Source organism: Leopardus geoffroyi, chromosome D1, assembly GCF_018350155.1.
Source record: "Leopardus geoffroyi isolate Oge1 chromosome D1, O.geoffroyi_Oge1_pat1.0, whole genome shotgun sequence".
In the NCBI taxonomy this organism is placed as follows: domain Eukaryota; kingdom Metazoa; phylum Chordata; class Mammalia; order Carnivora; family Felidae; genus Leopardus; species Leopardus geoffroyi.
The window spans coordinates 9,266,063-9,287,221 of record NC_059329.1 but is presented as its reverse complement, the minus strand read 5'-3'; the positions used below and the strand labels follow the sequence as shown (position 1 = coordinate 9,287,221).

At 42.1% G+C, this 21,159-nt stretch overlaps 1 protein-coding gene across 1 annotated transcript in view; it reads right to left on the bottom strand.

The window, feature by feature from the left end:
* CD1H11orf53 (chromosome D1 C11orf53 homolog) overlaps positions 1 to 20,321 on the bottom strand; it is a 72,487-nt gene extending 52,166 nt beyond the window's left edge. The window contains exon 1 of the mRNA XM_045482739.1: positions 20,203 to 20,321. The gene's annotated coding sequence lies outside the window, so the exon portion shown is untranslated. The remainder of the gene's footprint in view (positions 1 to 20,202) is intronic.
* Positions 20,322 to 21,159: the final 838 nt, after the last annotated feature.

The following is a 21,159-nucleotide window of genomic DNA, read 5'->3' as shown; positions in this document are numbered from 1 at the left end:
CAGCTTGGGATTTTCTCTCCCTCTCTCTCTGCCCCTCCCAGCTCACACGCGTGCCCTCTCTCTCTCTCTCTCTCAAAATTAATAAATAAACTTAAACAAAACAAGAAAGGAGGAATAAGAAAGGTGTTGCTGGAGGCTCACAACCTGCACGGCCTGAGAGTAAAGGAAAGACGTGAGCTTAAAAAAGACACACCAATTCAACCCCCCAGCCTTGCATCATTTACTGCTGGGATCAACAGTCCTTATGTACAGATTACTGCTATTGATTCTGGCGAAGATAATTATGAAATATGGACAAGATCAGTCGGAAGCATTGTGGAGATAAAGGGATATTGATGTATGTGTGCTTACAAATAGATGTTTTACTCAAGCTCAGCGAGACTGACTGAAGTAACGGCTTAAATGGATATGAAAGAGAGCAATTTTCTGAAGAAACATTCACTGATTGTTTAGCATCCCAAAGTACGGAGGGAGCCACTACCACATATATTTCCTGGAGACAAAGGTGGGCAAGGGCCCTCTGGAATTATAAAACAAAATGAGATTAGGAGCCTAACTGACCTTGACCCCAGGTCAACGTGAAAACCTTAAGCATATTCTGTCTACTATCTTAAGAAAAAGGAGAAAAACACCCACATGTGTAACAGCTTTCCAAAAATGATTTCAATCCAAGTGGTTAAAGTTATTAATAAAAAAAAAGTCTTGGCACTTAAAGGCATAAAATTATTTGAAACACTTCATTTCACAATGATGTTGAATAAATAAAGCATTGCTCTCCTTAAGTAAGGCCAGGTGTAGAAACAAATTACTTTTTTTTTTCTTTTCTTTCTTTTCTTTTCTTTTTTTTTTTTTTTTTTTTGCTGAACGTTTTGGAGATTTGTACTTGCATAAGATTGTTTCCATATAGGACAAGGTATGGTGGGGGATTAACTGTTATTTGGTAATTGTGATCAATATTAAATACCCGAGAATAATTGATTCTTCACATGAATTAATTTCATGCAAATAGTAAGCTTAGATACCTGACACCAATACAAGTAATGGAATAACTGCCAAACATCCTTCTTTTTTCCTATGTGGGAAGCATTTATATGACTGAGACATTATTTGAAATTCTTAAGTTATCTAAGGTTTCCAATCTTGTTAGAAACCAGAATTGACTGCACATTTTTTTGTTTTTAAAACATTTACTTGTTACTCAGACTAATTTAATCTGTGTACTGTTCTTTCCTCCTTTTCCATATGATAGGTGAAATATAGTAGATATAGATGAAGACCCTGTACTCTTCCCTAGTCACACTGTTTCTTACCCCAGAGACAACCTTTATCCAAATTTGTGTGTTTATTGTTTTGTATGTGTATTTTAATTGCTATGTACTATTCCAGTGTATTTATAAGCCACAGTTAATCCTCTATCCATCTGTTGATGGCATTTGGGTTGTCATACTGGTATAAACAATAATGAAATCAACTTTCCAATGTGTTTCCATGCACATGTATCTAGAAGCACTATTTCTGGGTTTGTTTCTCTCCAACCTGGCTTTTTTTTTACAAAATTTATCTCTACTGTGGCTGCACCAATGTACAGTCTCCTCTGTGGGTGAGAATTCTCACATATCCACATCTTCAACACACTCAGTATTATCAGGCTTATCATTTCAAAAATGTTGCCAATCCAATAATATTGAAACTGATGGGTTTTGTTTACATTTGCTTGACTTGTTAGTAACCCTGAACATCTTAACCATATATTTTTCATGTGTTTGTTAAAGCTCATATTAGGGGCGCCTGGGTGGCTCAGTCGGTTGAGCGTCCGACTTCGGCTCAGGTCATGATCTCGCGGTCTGTGAGTTCGAGCCCCGCGTCGGGCTCTGTGCTGACAGCTCAGAGCCTGGAGCCTGCTTCGGATTCTGTGCCTCCCTCTCTCTATGCCCCTCCCCCACTCGTGCTCTGTCTCTCTCTCTGTCAAAAATAAATAAACGTTAAAATTTTTTTTAAAAAAGCTCATATTAGACGACAGAGAATGATAATGAGTTGGGGAGACCAACTCATGTCTAGGAGTTGAATTATTCAAAAAATTATGGAAGGGATTACAAGTTGAGGAGGCATCAGCAGTGAGGAGAGGGAGAAGGTGTCAAGAATCTCTCAGAATCAAGAACATGGGAACAGTGGTTTGGGAGGAGCCCTGGGGACCCAAAGACCCTTACCAGAAGAATGTGGGGCTGCTGGCAGAGGGCTGAGAAGGCAGGGGGCCACAGAGTTTCCATAGGACACAGCCAGGTTTTCATTTAAAGCAAGAGAAGTCGAAGGCACAGGACAGTTTGCTGATGGAGGGTTGGGAGGTCCAAGGATCAAGCTGAAGGATTTGGTCAAAATTAGTCACAGAGGGAACAGGACAGAGATGAGATTTGGGGGCTAACGGGTATAAGGCATGGTAGGATTGGCCCTGACATTCTTTTAGAGGAGGGTGGAAGCCTGTATAATGGGATGCTCCTCCCTGGATGGTCTGACAGCTCCCAGGCAGAATGAAGGGGATTGTTGCTCTCACTGCCGTTTGGGGCCCGAGAACTTTATGTGGTGCCTTCGTCTGGGCCAACATTTCCCATGCTTCCTGCCTGCTAAAAGGCCCAGCCATCTGCAGCCAGAGCCTAGAGCCAGAAGCACTTGATAATCTCTGTTTCTAGAGTAGGATTCGCAAAAGGAATTCAGGATTTAGAAGTAAAATTCACTAAGGAGCTACCCAAAAAAGGCTTTAAAGAATATTTCTGTTTTAGCTGTATAAATATGAGTTATTTTGTTTTCAGTTCAGCCTTTATCAAAAACTTCACAGGAAAATATTTTTATTATTTAAACATGGCTTTCCAGTGGGATTACATTCTATGCAAACATCAGTTCTGAGTGACTCAGGGATTGTTTGTCTTTGTATTCTGCATAAAGTAGACTGTGTTTACTTTATGCACATTTATCTACAATTAAAGGGATGCATTTGGGGAATATTTGTGACTAGGAGTACTTGGTGTTTATAAAAAAAATCAAATTTTATACATTTCACCAAAACTTGGTGCTATTGAAAAAAATATGTCTTCTTCTGTTGTGTTGTGTCCAATTGGTAACAGCAAAGCAATTGCAGGCATTTAAAAAATACCCAAATGTAAACCTCCTAAATCGATAGAGTATTCATCGTTTCTTGGTAATTAGTGAAGACTTCCAATTTGCCAAGAGTCAGCAATGAGTGTAGACAGAGGAATTAAGGCTGGAACCCATTTGGCCCAGTGTCCCACGTCACTGCAGATGATGGGAAGGCACATCCCACTCTTACAGTTGGCCTGTCACCATGTGGCCAAGTCTTGTCTTGAGTGTCTGCTGTGTTTGCCCAGACAGAGACAACACTTTTCTTGTAATGGCATCTATTTACATACTGAAATGTGTATTTAAATATTCAAACTTTTGGTTTGATAAAAACTATTGTAAGAAATGAGAGAGCCATCATTCGAGAACAGTAGGTCTGACTCCCAATTAATCTTCAACTCTACCCTCTAAGTTTTCTGTATTTGTACCATGAAACTGGTTTTTCATTTCCAATGTTTCAAAGAAATGACACTTGCCACTCAAGTAAACATGCATCTAGCTCACACTTTTGGGTCAAGTCGGTCAGTACTCAAGGCTGGGACACTTAGCCAGAGACAAAGTAGCATGCTTCTCGAAGGCTCTAACTGCTAATACTCATTCATTTGACACATGCTCAGTAAATGCCTACTATGTACCGGCACTGTAGACAGGCTGGGGAGACAGCAGGGAAGACATCTGCCATGAGCCCTTGCTTTCAAGCTTGAATTCAGCACCAAAAAGTATCTGAACAGAGAACCCGCTTCCTGGTCTTCTCACAGTGCCCTTGAACTTCCAGCTGTCTTTTCTGGTCAAAGTCCGGGACCAAAGAGCAAGAAATAGCTTTGCTTTATTTACCCTGAGGACCCTGGCACCAACAGAATGTCAACCCTTGAAGCATCCTTGTGAGCATCTTAAGAGAAAAATCCCAGTTTCACTTAAAGGGAGGAGCATTGGTTTCTTAGAGCTGTCACAAAAAATACAGTGGACCCTGAACAACCTGGGGGGTATGGGTGCTGACCCCCATGCAGTTGAAAATCTGTATATAACTCTTGTCCTCCTCAATACCTTAACTACTAATAGCCTACTGTTGACCAGAAGCCTTACTGATAACACAAACAGTAGATTAACACATATTTTGTTATATTATATGTATTATATACTGTATTCTTACCACAAAGTAAGCTAGAGTAAAGAAAATGTTACTAAGAAAATCACAAAGAAGAGAGAATACATTATAGGACTGTCCTATAGTTACAGAAAAATACCCATGTGTATGTGGATCTGTGTGGATCAAACCCACGTTGTTTAAGGGTCAACTAAACTATGAACACAATGGCTTAAAAGAACAGAAATTTATTCCCTCTAAGTATTGGAGGCAAGATATCTGAAATGAAGGTGTCAGCAAAGCCATGATCTGGAAAGATCCGGAAGAACCTTCCTTGCCTCTTTTAGCTTCTGGTGGTTGTGGGCAATCCTTGGCATTTCCTGGTTCATGGCACCATAACTCCAGTCTCTGCCTCCAACTTCATATGACCTTCTCTGCATGTCCTGTGTGTCTTCAAATCTCTCTCTCCTTATAAGGGCCACCCAAATCCAGGATGACCTCATCTTAGTTGAATTATATTTGTGAAGACCCTATTTCCAAATAAGGTCACATTCACATATACGGGGGTTCAGACTACAACATATATTTTGGGGGAACACAATTCAATGCACAATAGAAGGAAATGGAAGAGACATTGTAAAATGGGGCCGAGGGAAGAGATGAGCTTGTTTAGAGTAGGGTGAGGGCTTCAGGGATTCCACTCAGAATCAGTGAGGGATGACTGGTCAGAAGGCAGGAAGCAGGGAGGAAGAGTTATAGCCACGATGCCCATAAAGCAGGGCTCTCATACTGGGATGGTTGGGGGAAAGGTCAGCTCCTATCAGGGAGGAAGGCAGGCTAGATGGGGAGCGTGGTGAATGGACTGGACAGCATGTATTCATTTTGAAGGAGCAGTCACTGCGCCGCTCCAGCTGGCTGTTATCACAAGAGAATGGGAAGCAACATTGCCAAATTTTCCCATTTTCTAAAAAAAACCCTGTACACCAAGATTATGCATCATGTCCTGAATTTTAAGTGATGGCAGCTAATTGACAAATGTTGATGCATTGTAGAGATTACATGTCCCTAGGCAGGCTGGATTTAGACAGCGATGGTCAAGGATCACGTGACTAGGGGAGGCAGGGCACCTGGGACAGGCAAGGAGGACAACAATGTAACAGGCATCTCCGGGTTCTCACTGGCATGCTGCCTCTCCCTGATTGCACAGTGACCTGTTCGTGTGCAGAAGCTAAGCCCTGGGCAGTGAGAATTACACGACAGCTTCTGCTGAGCAGGCTGCTGGGAATAGGCTCTCTTCTCTGCTAGAGACAATTATGGCCCCTGACTTCCAAAAGCTTACTGTTCCTTTGAGTGGACATCACTAGTGTACCCAAGATGGAAGGTTTACTGTATAAAGCACCTGTGTAGCCCCAGCCTTTACAGCTGAGAGGATTTCCACACACAGAGGAGGTGGCGAGAGGATCCTTCCACATGGGAACAGAGAGGGGGAAGGCATGTGCCATAAGAGCGAAGAGTATGCTGTGACTACAAGATGTCCGGAGATCAGGGACTGGTCTCTCTGTGCTCCAGATTCACCTGCCTCCTCACTCTGTGTCCCAAGAGGTAGACCTCCATGGACTGAATCAACCCTAAGCTCCCTTGCCCTTTGGCATCTGGTCAGGTTCAGCCAACAGGAGAAAATTAAAGTTGAAGGAGAAGAAGGTCAAGGTATTTATTCCCCCAGGAGCCCTCATTGCTGGGTTGTGGGTTGGCAGTGGCTGGACCAGAGGTCATGGTTGCTGTTGCCCTGGGCAGCCCTTGTCTTCAGCTATAGGTCTCACTGAATTTCTGTAAATGCTTGTCCTTGCTTGGTCAGGCCGAGGGGTGGTGAAAGCTCTCTGCGGTTGCTAGCTCCAAGATGCTCCACCAATCCTGCTTTCCACTGACTCTGTCATCTTTGTGACTAGTCCCTTCATGGAAGTCTTCTCAATTATTCTGTTTGAGTGTGCCATCTGTTTCCAGCTGGGTCCTCCCAATTCCAAATCAGAGCTGTGGTCTCTACAGCCCTCTGAGCAGCAAGATGTCTGCTTCCACAAACCCCTTCCTGGCCACAGAGCTCTTGATGAGTAGCTCCTACCGAGGTCTGAGATTGCCTTCCTGGTTCTCCCTGTCTGTCCCTCTCCATCTTTCTCTCACTCTCTTTCCATTTTTTATTTCTTGGCTTTCTGTTCTCTAGTTCTCTAGAGCTCAAAGTTTTCTCTTCAAATCATGGTTTCTTTCCTCCTCTTTTTCTTGCAGCTTCTAAAATGATTTTCCTTCCATTTCCTTTTTGTAACTATTATTTTAATTCTAATGTAGCTAACAGAGATGTTAGTTTCAGGTATACAATATGGTGATTCAACAATTCTGTACCTTACTCAGTGCTCATCATGATAAGTGTGCTCTTAATCCCCTCCACCTGTTTCCCCCATCCCCCCCACCTCCCCTCTGCCAGCCACTAGTGTGTTCTCTATAGTCAAGGGTCTGTTTCTTGGTTTGTCTGTCTTTATTTCCTGTGTTTGTGTCTTTGTTTCTTAAATTCCATATATGAGTGAAATCATATGGTATTTGTCTTTCTCTGACTGACTTATTTTGCTTAGCATTATACTCTCTACCTCCATCCATGTTGCTACAAATGGCAAGATTAAACTCCTTTTTATTACTGAATAATGTTCCATGGTATGTGTATATGTATATATACATACCATGGAACATTATTATGTATTATGTATTATGTATTATATATATATATATATATATATATATATATATATATACACACACACACACACCACATCTTCTTTATCCTTTTATCTATTGATGGATACTTGGGCTGCTTCCATAACTTGGCTATTGTTGACAATGCTGCTATAGATATAGGGGTGCATATGCCTTTTTCAGTTAGTGTTTTTATAGTTTTTGCCTGTACTACCTGAAGCAATCTACAGATTTAATGCAATCTCTATGAAAATACCAACAGCATTTTTCACAGAGCAAGAACAATCGTAAAACTTGTTTGGAGCCACAAAAGACCCTGAAAAGCCAAAGCAATCTTGACAAAGAAAAACAAAACTTGAGGTAACATAATTCCAGATTTCAAGTTATATTACAAAGCTGTAGTAATCAAAACACTATGGTACTGGCACAAAAATAGACCCATAGATCAATAGAACAGAAATAAAAAGCCCAGAAATAAACCCATGCTTATATGGTCAATTAATCTTTGACAAAAGACGCAAGAATATACAATGGGGGAAAGACAGTCTCTTCAATAAATGATGCTGGGAAAATTGGACAGCTACATGCAAAAGAATGAAACTGGACCACTTTCTTACACCATATACAAACATAAACTCGAAATGGATTAAGGGCCTAAATGTTAGACCTGAAAACATAAAAAGCCTAGAAGAGAGCCCAGGAAGTAATGTCTCTGACATTGGCTGTAGCAACATTTTTCTAGGTATATTTCCTGAGGCAAGGGAAACAAAAGCAAAAATAAACTATTGGGACTACATCAAAATAAGAAGTTTCTGCATAGCAAATGAAACTATCAACAAAACCAAAAGGCAACCTAATGAATGGGAGAAGGTATTTGCAAATGACATATATAATAAAGGGTTAGTATCCAAAATACATAAAGAAATTGTACAACTTAACACCAAAGCCCCCCCCCGCCAAAATAATCCAATTAAAAAATAGGCAGAGTACCTGAACTGAATAGAAGTCTGTCTTTCTTTCTTTCTTTCTTTCTTTCTTTCTTTCTTTCTTTCTTTCTTTCTTTCTTCCCCTCTTCCTTCCCCTTTCCTTCCTTCCTTCCTTCCTTCCTTCCTTCCTTCCTTCCTTCCCTTTCTCTCTTTCATTTTATTTTTGAGAGAGAGAGAGAGAGAGAGAGAGCATGAGACAAGCTGGCTCCACATCCTTAACAAAGCCTGCTGATGTGGGGCTTGATCCCATGACCATGGATCATAACCTGAGCCGAAATCAAGAGTCACATGCCCAACTGACTAAGCCCGTCAGGTGCCCACGAATAGACATTTTTCCAAAGAAGACTTACAGATGGCCAACAGACACATGAAAAGATGCTCAGTATCACTCATTATCGGGGAAATTCAAATCAAAACCACAATGAGATATCACCTCACACATGTCAGCATGGCTGTAATAAAAAACACAAGAAAGAGCACAAGGGTTGGGGAGGACGTGGAGGAAAAGGAACCCATGTGCACTGTTGATAGGAATGCAAACTATTAAAGCCACTGTGGAGAACAGCACAAAGGTTCCTTAAAAAATTAAAAGCAGAACTACCATGTGATACAGTAATCGCACTACTGGGTATTTACCCAAAGAATATGAAAACACTAATTCAAAAGGATACATGCATCCCTATCTTTTCCTTCCATTTCAACACAACCCTGGTTAGGACCAACCTCCAAACTACTGGACTGTACTGGGTGTGCCCAGGGGCTATGTCGGCATTCCTGGGTCTCCTTGCTCTCTTTGCTCAACCACTAGTATATAAACAGGCAGACATATAACCCAGATTGCCTTCCCATTGCTTTGGCCTCATTTGGGTTGGTTTCTCTTGAATTATACAAGGAAACTCGGTGTTGTGAAAGGGAATTATGTTGTCCTATAACTAAGTGTGACGTGATTTCCATAAAGTCATTTGTCTCCTCTGGGTCTCAGTTTCTTTATGTGTATAATGGAAGGAACTGGAGAAGTGTTTTTAGCAGTATACTCTCTTCTCAAACAAAATGTTATATGTAAAGTAGTTCACATTTATAATATTTACACATTATAAAGTCAACCAATGACAATGACATTAAGTGACAATTTAAATTGGGAGAGGTGCTGGTGGAGAACAGGTGATGGGTGCAAGCTCAGGTGAGCAGATGTACATCTGGGATCGTGGAACCTGCCCAGAACTCTCCACAGAGACCTAGGGTTCTCAGAACACAGTCTGGTGGCCACTGGGCTGGGAGATCTCTGAGACCTGGCTGCCCAGAGTGTAACCGTGGAAAGCAACATCAGCTTCACCTGGGAAGTTGTTAGAAATGCAGAATTTTGGCCTCACTCCAGACCTACTGAGTCAGAATGTGCACCTCTGCAAGTTCTCAAGTGATTCACTGGCCCTTGAAAAGTTAAGGAGAATGAATCTGGAAGACTGTTTCTCAAACTTGGCTGCATCCTGGAATCACACAGGGCTTCTCAAACCTTAAGTCTCCTTATGCCTTAAAGAGGTTCTTTCCAGCTCTGAAGTTCCATGGTTTTATTTTCTTATTAAAATATTTTTTTAAAATTTTTATTTATTTTTGAGAGAGGGGGAACAGGAGGGACAGAGAGAGGGAGACACAGAATCCGAAGCAGGCTCCAGGCTCTGAGCTGTCAGCACAGAGCCCAACACAGAGCTCGAACCCACCAACCGTGAGATCATGACCTGAGACGAAGTCGGACGCTTAACTAACTGAGTCACCCAGGTGCCTCTGAAGTTCCATGATTTTAATACGTAGCCTCATGAATTGGGGGGTAGAATATGATATTTTTGTTAAATACAAAACTAGTTTGATCATTTGGTCCTGTGTTGTTTTGTTTTTTCTTTTTAAGCCAGAGGCTGACAAGTGGTCTAGATAGTAAAGGAAGTCTATGTTTTCTAAATGTGTGAGCCACCTTTATTATCTTTACTCTATATCTAGATAATCTCTAGGACATGAAAAATTGACATCTCGTGGCCAACAATACATGGAAAGATGCTCAGCAACCCTAACCATCAGGGAAAGGCAAATCAAAACTAAAATGAGACATTGCCTCACACTTGTCAGAGTGGCCAGGATCAAAAAGATAAGAAATAACAAGTGTTGGTGAGGATGTGGAGCAAAGGGACCCCTCATGTGGACTGTGGGTAGGAATGTAAATTGGTACAGGCCCTGTGGAAACAGCCATAAAAAAGAATGAGATCTTGCCATTTGCATCAAGGATGGACCCAGAGGGTATTATGCTAAATGAAATAAGTCAGAAAGAGAAGGATAAATACCATATGATTTCACTTATGTGTGGAATCTAAAACACAAAAACAAATGAACAAACAAAAAAAAAAAACAGAAACAGACTTGTAGATATAGGAAACAAACTGGTGGTTGCTAAGAGGCAGGGAATGGGAGAAATAGGGGAAAGGGATTAAAGAGTTACAAACTTCCAGGTGTGAAATAAATAAGTCACAGAGATGTAAGGTACAGCACAGGGAATTTAGTCAATAATATTGTAATAACTTTGTATGGTGACATATGGTAACCACACTTACGGTGGTGAGCATTTCCTAAGATATTTAAATATTGAATCACTATGTTGTACACCTGAAACTAATATAATGCTGTATATCAACTATACTTCAATTAAAACAAGAAAACTCACTGAACTGTACCCTTAAGATTTATGCATTTCACTCTATGTAAATCATACCTCAATTAAAAGGCTATCTAAAAAAGTGACATCTTGGTAACTTTACAGAATGTATCAAGGAGAGACATCCTCAGTATAAAAGCATTTTCCCTGGTGGGTCGAGGGGGATAACCCTGAGTAACCACATCTTAGACTTCTCACTTCTGTTTTTATTCTCATTAGCTATCTCAAAGTAGCTATCAGAACTCAACGTACTTTATTTTGAGAGAGACACAGGCAGTGCAAGTGGGGGAGGGACATGGGGGGGGGGAGAGGGAGAGCGAGAGGGGAAGAGAGAGAGAGAGAGAGAGAGAGAGAGAGAGAGAGAGAATCCTAAGCAGGCTCCACAGTGCCAGTGCAGAGCCGGATGCAGGACTCGAACCCACGAAGCCATGAGATCATGACCTGAGCCCAAACCAAGAGTCGGACGCTTAGCCAACGGAGCCACCCAGGTGCCCCATCTTCTAATGTCAATAAGGGGGAAGCATCTTTAATTGGCAGTCTTTTTGATATTTGAGAAGTGCTTACTCATTTTTATTTCCTTTTAATTCCTACCATAAGCTGTACTTCAATACAGATGCAGCCTATGAATTTGATAATATTGAAAGCCCTGCTTCCCCACATTCTTTCCATTTGTAGAAATTGTATGTATAAAGAAGCTGAACAGGAAGCAGGATGACTGATGAAAATAGCTATTTTTACCTAAGCCAGGAAGCTATTCCCAGAAGAATTACTGTTGGCAAGAAAAATGAACTTTTCTCCAGGGACGTCACTAACACAGTCGGTACATGCTGTCTGACATCTTAGGAGGCAGCACTCAAGTTTCTGCCTGAATAAAAGGAACCACGTCTATCTATCAGGTTCAAGGCTAGTGGACAGTAGATTTTTCAATCTTGAATCTTTAGATCTCAAATATCAAATGGATGAATAAATTATAATGATCCGACTACAAAATGGAGGCTACCACACTTGATGGAATGAGAAATTCACTGACTAGCCTTTCATTTGAAGGAAACTTTGTCTTGCTGTTTGTGACATCAGATCTGTCTTTATTACGATGTTCCAAACACACTGTCCTTCACTAGGAGGGAGTCAACTACCACCTGCTTGTTAGATTACAAACAGGTCGTGATCTTGCATAAACCAAGGCCAGAAGTTTAAAAAAAGGTATCAGGGCACCTGGGTGGCTCAGTCTGTTGAGCGTCCGACTTCCACTCAGGTCATGATCTCAGGGTTCGTGAGTTCGAGCCCTGCATTGGGCCCTGTGCTGACATCCCGGAGCTTGGAGCCTGCTTTGGAGTCTGTGTCCCCACCCTCTCTCTGCCCCTCCCCTGTTTACACTCCGTTTGTCCGTCTCTCTGAAAAATAAATAACATTTTAAAGAAAGGAGAAAATGTATCAGTGTACCTTAAAAAAACCCAAAATGTTGTATATGGAGGCAAAAAAATTAAATGGACAATCATGTTTTGGAACGTTTGTCAGTATGAATTTAGGAAGAGTTCCAGCTATCAGTGAACTTTCTTCTGTTCACCCAATAAAATTTGCATATTCAACAACTAGTGTGTTAAAATTTCTGATTTTTTTTTCCTTCTAAGAATTGTACTTGTACCGACATACTGGGTGTTACTCTTTGCTGAGTGAATAGATCTACAGAGCTGCAGTCTAAGAGGCTGTATTTATATTTATAAAAATAATTAGGCTAAGATCAGAGGGAAACTGTGGGTCCTTTCTACTCCTCAGGGGCTGAATGCAGAGCCCCTTGTCTCCATAGGAAGAGTGGGATATAAAGCCTGCCCAGGAAGGCTTGAGGCACTCCAAGGGTTGAAACAGCTGGAGCTGTTTGTCCATCAAAGGAAAGTGTAACCAAAACATAAGGGAAGAGGTATTTTTCAAGATGGGGGATGACTCTAGCTGAGAATGACCACTCATCTTCAGTTTAAACTTGTACGGATTCCTGTTGAGGGGCAGACTTTTGAATAATAAGATAACTGATCTAAACCATCTGTCTTAAAAACACTCTGCTCGTCTGAAGAGATGACATTATGCTCTGTTAGGGAGGTTGAAACTGTACCCAAAGCCAGATTCGTGGCTGGTTTACAAGCCTATCTGAAAGCTTTAGGATTTCCCCAAGATACCCTCTTTTTGGAGGAATTGCCTAAAATGAGCACACTATATAGTATTAGGAATAACAATCATTTATTTAAAACAAATTTTTTTAACGTTTATTTATTATTGGAAGACAGAGCATGAGCATGGGAGGGGCAGAGAGGGGGGAGACACAGAATCTGAAGCAGGCTTCTAGGCTCCAAACTGTCAGCACAGAGCCTGACACGGGGCTCGAACTCATAAACCACAAGATCATGACCCAAGCTGAAGTTGGATGCTCAACCGACTGAGCCATCCAGGCGCCCTAACAATCATTTATTAAGTGTTTACTATGTGCCAGTAGAGCACGAGTTTTTGATGCTCTTTTTACGTATCATCCAATTCTTTCTCTCTCAAATTAAAATCTGAGCCACCAATTACACTTCCTTCTATGTCTCTCTTAGCATCCACATGTACTTTACTTTTGATCAAATCTTAGCTCCTTGACATCAGAGACCGGATATAGGACACTGACCTTGGAATGCTAAGGCAGGCAACACAGATACCCTTTGTGCCTCACGGAACTTACAGTCTGTCCTAAGGACTCAGCTTTTCATTATGGCTCAAGTTTGCCAAACAGATGAGCATATATTTATACAGATGACATACATTTGCCCCAATAATAGCCCGATGCTGAGTTAATGAAGACCGTTATGTTCATAGTATATCTGAATCACAGCCCTCGCCACAAAAATCACTTGTTTCTCATTTCTCAGTCCATGAGGGGAGACGAGCAGTTTTACGAGAGATCTTTGGCAGTCTTTCTGAGTTCATGGTGTATCACTGTCACCCTATTATGACTGACTTTCTAACACCACCTCTCTTGTGATTTCTACTCTCACTGATTCTGGTGTTCTAAATGTTGTCTCTTCTAGTTATTGCCATCAAGATGTAAAGAATAAGTCCCCTGTCCATTGCTGTTAGAGTACTGTTCCTCGAGCCACGCACACTCATTCATTACTAGCCCCTAGGTTGTTGAGCTCTTGTGTTTTACTTGCTCTTGGTTTACTCCACTTCTCACTTCTCACTTTTAGACACGTACCTCTGTTTCATATTAAAACTGGATATATTTCTTGCTGTGGTGTTCCAATTTTTCTCCTTCCATAGTGAGTTCCTTGTCCATCTGGTATACCGCCCACATTTTTTTCCTTAAGAGGCAGCCATTATTCCTCATTATTTAGAATTCTTGACCCTGAGGACCTGATGCTGGCACTAATCCCCCTAATTATTCTGAGCTCACTGGACTCTTCCTGGACACTTGCCTGGCATCACCGTAGATATGAAGTTTAGGCTTTGGCTCTGTGACCTTCTCCACACATACACACACACACAAATTGTGAAGTCCCCAGTTATCAAATGCCATCAGTAACAAATGAATGTTGGGATGAACTCAAACGACTGAGAATCCAAACACTCCACTCACCCCTCCACTTCAAGAGAGGATCGCTATGTTGAGAATCACTACCTAAGGTTTCCAATTTTCTTATGTAGTCTCCAAATCCAGTGGGTATTTTTGGTTTTCAGTCCTTGTTCTACTTGTATTACTTGACTGGTAGCATTCCACACTTCTGACCACTTCCTTCCTGAACTTGTTGATTTCTTAGCTTTTCAGCTACTACTTTCTCCTGGTTGTCTTCCAACCATTTTGGTATTCCCTCCCAGGATCCACATTATTTAGTGCATCCCTTAAACACTGGTCTTCCTTAGGGTTCCGTATTTGACTGTCTTCTTCACTTCTGCTATATACCTTATTTGATTAATGTATTTGGTTAATCCCATTACTTCCAGGGCACCAAACTTCCATCTTTACGTAAATACCTAAATCGGTATATTATACCCGAGTGCCAGACCTAAACTTCAAAGTGCCTAGGAGATGTTGCTCACTTAGATGTCTGTGAGCATCTGAAATGAACATTACAGTGGACACGTCCCAAAGTGAACTTGTTTTCATGTCATTTCTCTTTCTCCTGTATTTGCCAACTTTGGTTAAAGGTCTAGTTGCTCAAGCCAGAAGCTTTAGACTTCCTCCCACTCATCACCTTCAAAATCTCAAAATCCAAACACTGCTGAGTGTACCCAACTTCTCACACTGGCCCCTCTTCTCCATCCTTAAAGTCGTTTCTTGCCATTTCTCAATGGTGGCTCCAAAAATTGCCTTTCACGTGTCCTCCATATATGTGGTCACTTTTGTTTTTATCCCTTTTCTCTGCTCCAGTTAGAGTTCTACTTCTCAAATGCAGACCTGAGGATGACTGTCCTGCTTAACGCTGCTCCACGCCTCCTTACTGACAATCAGACAAAGGTTAAACCCCTGACCTGACCCATTAAGACCTCTCCGCATCTCTGGCTCTTCCCTGCCATCCCTGCCACACAGGCTATGTGCCTCAGTCATACTGAAATTGCTGCTGCTCCCTGAACAGGCCCTTCTTGCACATGATATTGTGTCTTCAAATTTCCCTAAAAATTGTGTGGATTGAAATGTGACCCAAGATGACAGGCGGGGTCACGATCGGAATGGGCCCCTGAGGACGCCGGGGCAGTGAAAGGGAGGATAGTCTACAGGAGGATGTGTAACTTGGGCACAAACCTTGAACATGCTGACTTACTCCTTGTAGAAGTGGATGGAGTCTTTTCTAGGAAAGAGGGGGATCTCTAGGGTGATGAGGATGTAAAGTAGCTTGTGGGGGGTCAGAAGCAGAGAAGATAGAGCTCTTGAGAAAAAAAAGGTAGATAATCTGCAGCTGTGGGGTCTATACAAGGCAGGGGCCAGGTTATACGATCTTAAAAGTGAGAGCAGGTCTGAGATGATGACACCCTAGGGGCTAATAGATCCTTACAGCAGAGCTTAACACCAGAAAATCTTATGTTGAGTTCTGGGTTTAATGAGTCAGGATTTCACCAATAGACAGAACAGTTTCAACCCAAAATTGAGGGGTGTATCTGCCACTCAGGCAAAGAAGAAAGTATTTTCTGATAACTAAGGGGTATGACTAATAATAATAACACTTAGAATTTTTGAGTGTTTATTCAGTACTAAGCACGGTTCTCTTTTTTCATTTTTTTTAATGTTTACTTATTTTATTTTGAGAGAGAAAAGGAAAGAGAGAGACAGAGTGCAAGTGGGGGAGAGACAGAGAGAGAGGGAGACACAGAATCCGAAGCAGGTTCCAGGATCCAAGCTGTCAGCACAGAGCCTGATGCGGGGCTCAAACTCGCAAACCACAAGATCATAACCTGAGGCAAAGTTGGCCTGTTAAGCAACTGAGCCACCCAGGTGCCCCAGCACTAAGCAAGGTTCTAAGAGTTTTATTCTACTCATTTCATCTTCACAAAACTATGAAATAGGTACTGTTGGTAGCCCCTTTTCATAGATGAGAAGATCGAGGCACAGAAAAGTGAGAACAATTGCCTAAAGTCACAGCCCTATGTGATAGAGTCAGGATTAGAACCCAGAACTCTGTCCCAGAGCCTATTCTCTTAAGCATCTTGGACTAGGAGGCAGGAGTGAAACCAGGAGGAAGCATCTGGAGCAGAGAAAGAACCTATGAAGCAGAGAGGATTGGTGACTGGTCATTTACCACTTTCACACATGCACATGTATGCAGACACACATGCTCATGTACACACACACATGCACATATACATGTTCATGTACATACAGCACACACATATGCTCAAGTGCACACACACATGCACACATGGCTCCCCATATTCACATACCTATGCACACACGCATGCTCATGCACACACACATATACACACATGCACGCTCATGTATGCGCACGCGTGCGCGCGCGCACACACACACACACACACACACACACACACACAGATGGTAAAGGGCATACTGGGATTTTGCCTTTGAAGAAACCCTCTCATTTCCAGTAACAGCATCCTGATGTTACCCCAGAAAGCCAAAATAGGAATGATGTGTCATCACAGTTCCTTTTATATTTTTTCTCATCTATAGATTTTTTTTTAGCTTAAAGCTAAATATAGATTAAAAATGAGAATTCTGAAATGTGGTAATTCTTGTCACAGCTATTTACAGTATACTTTATTTAAATTTTTTTTATTTTAGAGAGAGAGAGAATGCAGGCGTGGGTGAGGGGCAGAGGGAAAGAGAGAGAGAGAGAGTGACAGAGAGACGAAGACACAGAATCCTAAGCAGGCTCCACACTCAGGGCACAGCCTAGAGTGGGACTCAATCCCACAACCCTGGGATTATGACCTGAGCTGAAATCAAGAGTCAGGTGCTTAACTGACTGAGCCACCCAGGTGCCCCTTATGGTACACTTTAAAACAGATTAAAAGATAGCTTTAAGATACAAAACTAATGGGAGAGTTTGGTAGATAATTTGGTCTGATGATGTACAGAGTCATATGAAAGACAGTCCAGAGGCTCTTCAGCTCGAACTAGAGCACGTTCTGATTTCTACCTACGGCCCTGTGAGGTGATGTGGGACTCCCTACCTCATATTCTGCCAATAGCGATAGCTATGGAGATGTTGGGACGTCTGGGATCTGGCTTCTGATCTTGTCTGTGGCTACACCTTGTTTAAGAATGACACTTGGAGAGGTACTACCCTGTCTATGCCTCTGTGGGGAGCAGTTGTGTTAGTTGGGATTGTTTGATGCTGTGATGTTTCTGGTTCTCCCCAAATTTGTATGTTGACACCTGACCTCCACTATGATGGTATTGGGGGATGGGGCCTTTGGGAGGTGATTAGGTCATGAGGGTAGAGACCTCCTGAGTGGCATTAGTGGTCTTATAAGAGAGACTGCAGAGAGGTCCGTCAACTCCATGTGAGGACGCGGTGAGCTGGCGGCCATCTACGAACCAGGAGGCGAGCCCTTACCAGACACTGAAGCTGACAGCACCTTGGTCTTCGACTTCCCAGTCTCCAGAACGGTGAGAGATAAGTGTTTATTGTTTAAGCCACTCAGTCTATAATATTCTTGTTGTAGCAGGCTGACCAGATGAAGACAGCTGCCAAGAATCAGAATGCCATGTGGATAAGCTTAAGCATGTGTGAACATCACTGAAAGGATACAGGGGTACCTCTCTGAAGCAAGGGTAGGAAGTGTAGCTGGCCTCCTCTTCCCTCCCCCTGCTCACGTCTCTGCCCCTCTCTCTGCCTACATCACTGTTCTCTATTTTTGCAAAATGGCTCTTTCTTCTTTGCACATGCAGGACCTGACTCTAGGTTTATATCCTTTAAGTTCGTGCTGGAGTCTGACCTGACTCTGAATTTCAGAACCGTGGAAGAGAATCTGATGCTTGCGTTAGGCGTCCACTCCTGGTTCAGTCAGCTGTGGCTGAGCATGGGGCTGACTGCCTGGCTCAGTAGGATCGTCGGTGCAGAGAAAGGGGTGGGAGGGATTAATTTAAACTGATTTAGAAATGATTAGAAAATGATTTAGACACCTATCAGACAGCAGAGAAAGGGGTTATTTTGTATAAGTTACTTGAATGCGCCAACTCTTAAGAGTAGGTTTGTATGAATGGGCTCATACTGACTTGAATGCCTGAATACTGAGGCACAGAATGTTGAAACACTTGCCAAAAATCACAGTGCTACATGGAAGAGTCTGGATTCAAGTCCAGCACTAAGGCCGTCAAGCTCCAACAGCAAGGGGCCAGAAAATGCCTCTCCTCTGTGTTGTATTTACCTGGGGACAGGATGGGCTCTTATAGATCCCATGGACCTGGTGTGTTGCAGAATTGGGTGTGATGGGTCTTCCCATCCCCATGAGGCACCTTCTTCCCCAGGGCCACGCATGCTGCTGGGACAGCTGGATTCAGAAGGGTTTAAGAATCAGCCACCCTCTGCAACGACTCTCCTTGTGACCTGCCATGTTGCTGATCCTCTCTGCCTGGCAAATTTTCTGTTTGATTCCTTCCTCTACTGTGCTAGTCCATCATGAATAGCTGAGCTGTGAATAGCTGAACCCAGTATTGGACACCGTATAGCTTTTATTAAAACGAGGCTCCTCGGGATGCCTGGGTGGCTCAGTCGGTTAAGCGTCCAACTCTGGGTTTTGGCTCAAGTCACGATTTCACGGTCCATGGGAGGGAGCTCCGTGTTGGTCTCAGGGCTCACAGTGCAGAGCCTGCTTGGGATTCTCTCTCCCTCTCCCTCTCTCTCTGCCCCTTCCTGACTCATGTTGTCTCTGTCCCTCTCTAAATGAATGAAGGAATGAATGAATGAAAAATAAAACGAGTCTCCTAGTTTCCATGTAAACTAGTGATTGCACATAGATATGGGTGTGTGTGTGTGTGTGTGTGTGTGTGTGTGTGTGTGTGTGTGAGTGTCGCTTATCACTAACTCCACTCGATGGACTTGCATCTCGTCCAATGGGGACTCCAGATGCCCGCAACTTGCCAGATGTTGTCTCAGAGATGCATGAGATCTCTAGCTTCCCTATGGGCTGTGCACAAATCTTTCACATACACCACAGGCCTGTACTGGTGGTTGATAGTGTACCAGTATCCTTTAGGCATGGAGTTCTTGGATTTGCGGACCCCTGAGGTGTGCTTAGGTGAGTCCCAAGAATCTGTGATTGGCGGTCTCTAAATACTCATGCACTCGGAATATATTTGATCGCAGTATTGATCAGAAAACAAAATTTTGATCAGAGGCCCGTGATATTCCCAAGTGTTTGAACACAAAATGTTATTGTTGTCTCTCATTCATTCATTATAGTGATAGCTTTTATTAATAGATACAAGACACTATTTATTTTTAACTCGATCTACCTTAAAGATACAAATGGGACTGTGTGTAGGGGTCATCAGGATTTCTCCCTCTTGCTAATAGGCAAGGTGGTGCAGTAGACTCAACTTCTTACTCCTGATTAACTAATTGTATAATCATGGGTCATTTAATTTGTCTGGTCCCCTTTTTCCTTCATTACGACATGAGATTAGACTAGATTATCTTTAAATTTTTGAAGTACCGATATAATATGACTCCTGACATTGTTGATTTTTGGGGGGAAGGGAATAAATAGTATATAAATAATGTCAGGGAAAGTTTTTAAAAAGATACATTAATTCTAATCTAGTCCTCAAAGTAGCTTTGACTCCATGGTCTACTTTCGAGAGCCTTCTTCAATGTAACGTAATCGATTCAACTAATGTGTTAATAGCATCTATTAAGAATACATTGGATACTAGTGGCTTCTTAACCATATATAATATCTACTAGTAGAAAATTTTAGTTCTTTCTCTTTGTTCTTTTAGTGTTCCATATAATTGGTTAAGTCAAGGATCATAAAATAGATCTTCACAGTTCATTCGTAGACCCCAAAGCAATTTCAAACAGATTTTTTCTTTCTTCATACCTGTTTACTTTAGTATAAACATAGAAAGCACTTTATATTCCTACCTTAGAATTAGCAGCTGGAGGGGTGCGTGGGTGGCTCAGTCAGTTAAGTGTCTCACTTCAGCTCAGGTCATGATCTTGCAGCTCGTGAGTTCGAGCCCCGCATTAGGCTCTGTGCTGCCGGCTCGGGCCCGGAGTCTGCTTCAGATTCGCGTCTCCTTCTTTCTCTGCCCCTCCCCTGCTCACACTCTGTCTCTCTCTCCTTCAAAATAAATAAACATTAAAAACAATTACAAACAAAGAACTAGCAGCTGGAGTTCCTACTATTCATGGATTAATACAAGCTGGATTTTTAAAAGGATTGCAAATTAAGGAGTTTGTCCCTTAGAGTTGAGAACGTACAAAACTTATTTCAAATTTATATAGTTGGTTGTTCCTGTTTTTTTTTTTTTTTAAATAAAATTTCTCTCTGAGGCTGACTTATTTGTGAAACCATTTGCACTTCTTCATGTGCAAATGGTAGGCAGTATGCTTCTTTCTTTAAGACCTAGGGAGGCTTGCTTAACAAGACAAGCCCACAGTGATTCAGTCTCTGTCCCAAGTGTCCTTGCGGACAGGACATCTAGGGTTGAAAGGGAGGTGTGGCTCTTGATCATGCCTAGGGCAGAGTGACTGTTCTCAGTCCCCACAGCTTGGAGACGATGTTTCCCAAACTTTCCTGATGGAAGAATAATGGAAGGTACTTGGAAGACAGATGGCTCCCCAGCCCACCATCTTGGAGGTTCTGATTCCACAGAAAAGGGTTGGGTCCCAGGAATTTGTGTCATTAATGAGAACCTCAAGTAAATTTTTTTCATCAAGAAGTTCGGGAAAACACTTCACTTTGATGCACCTTCTTCCTTCCTTTTTTTATTCCTATTAAATTTATCTAAAATCACAAAATTACCACATGATTATTGTGATCAGTGATGCTCTTACTTTCTGAATGCTTGCCTGAGTTGCTGCCCTTACATCCATCAT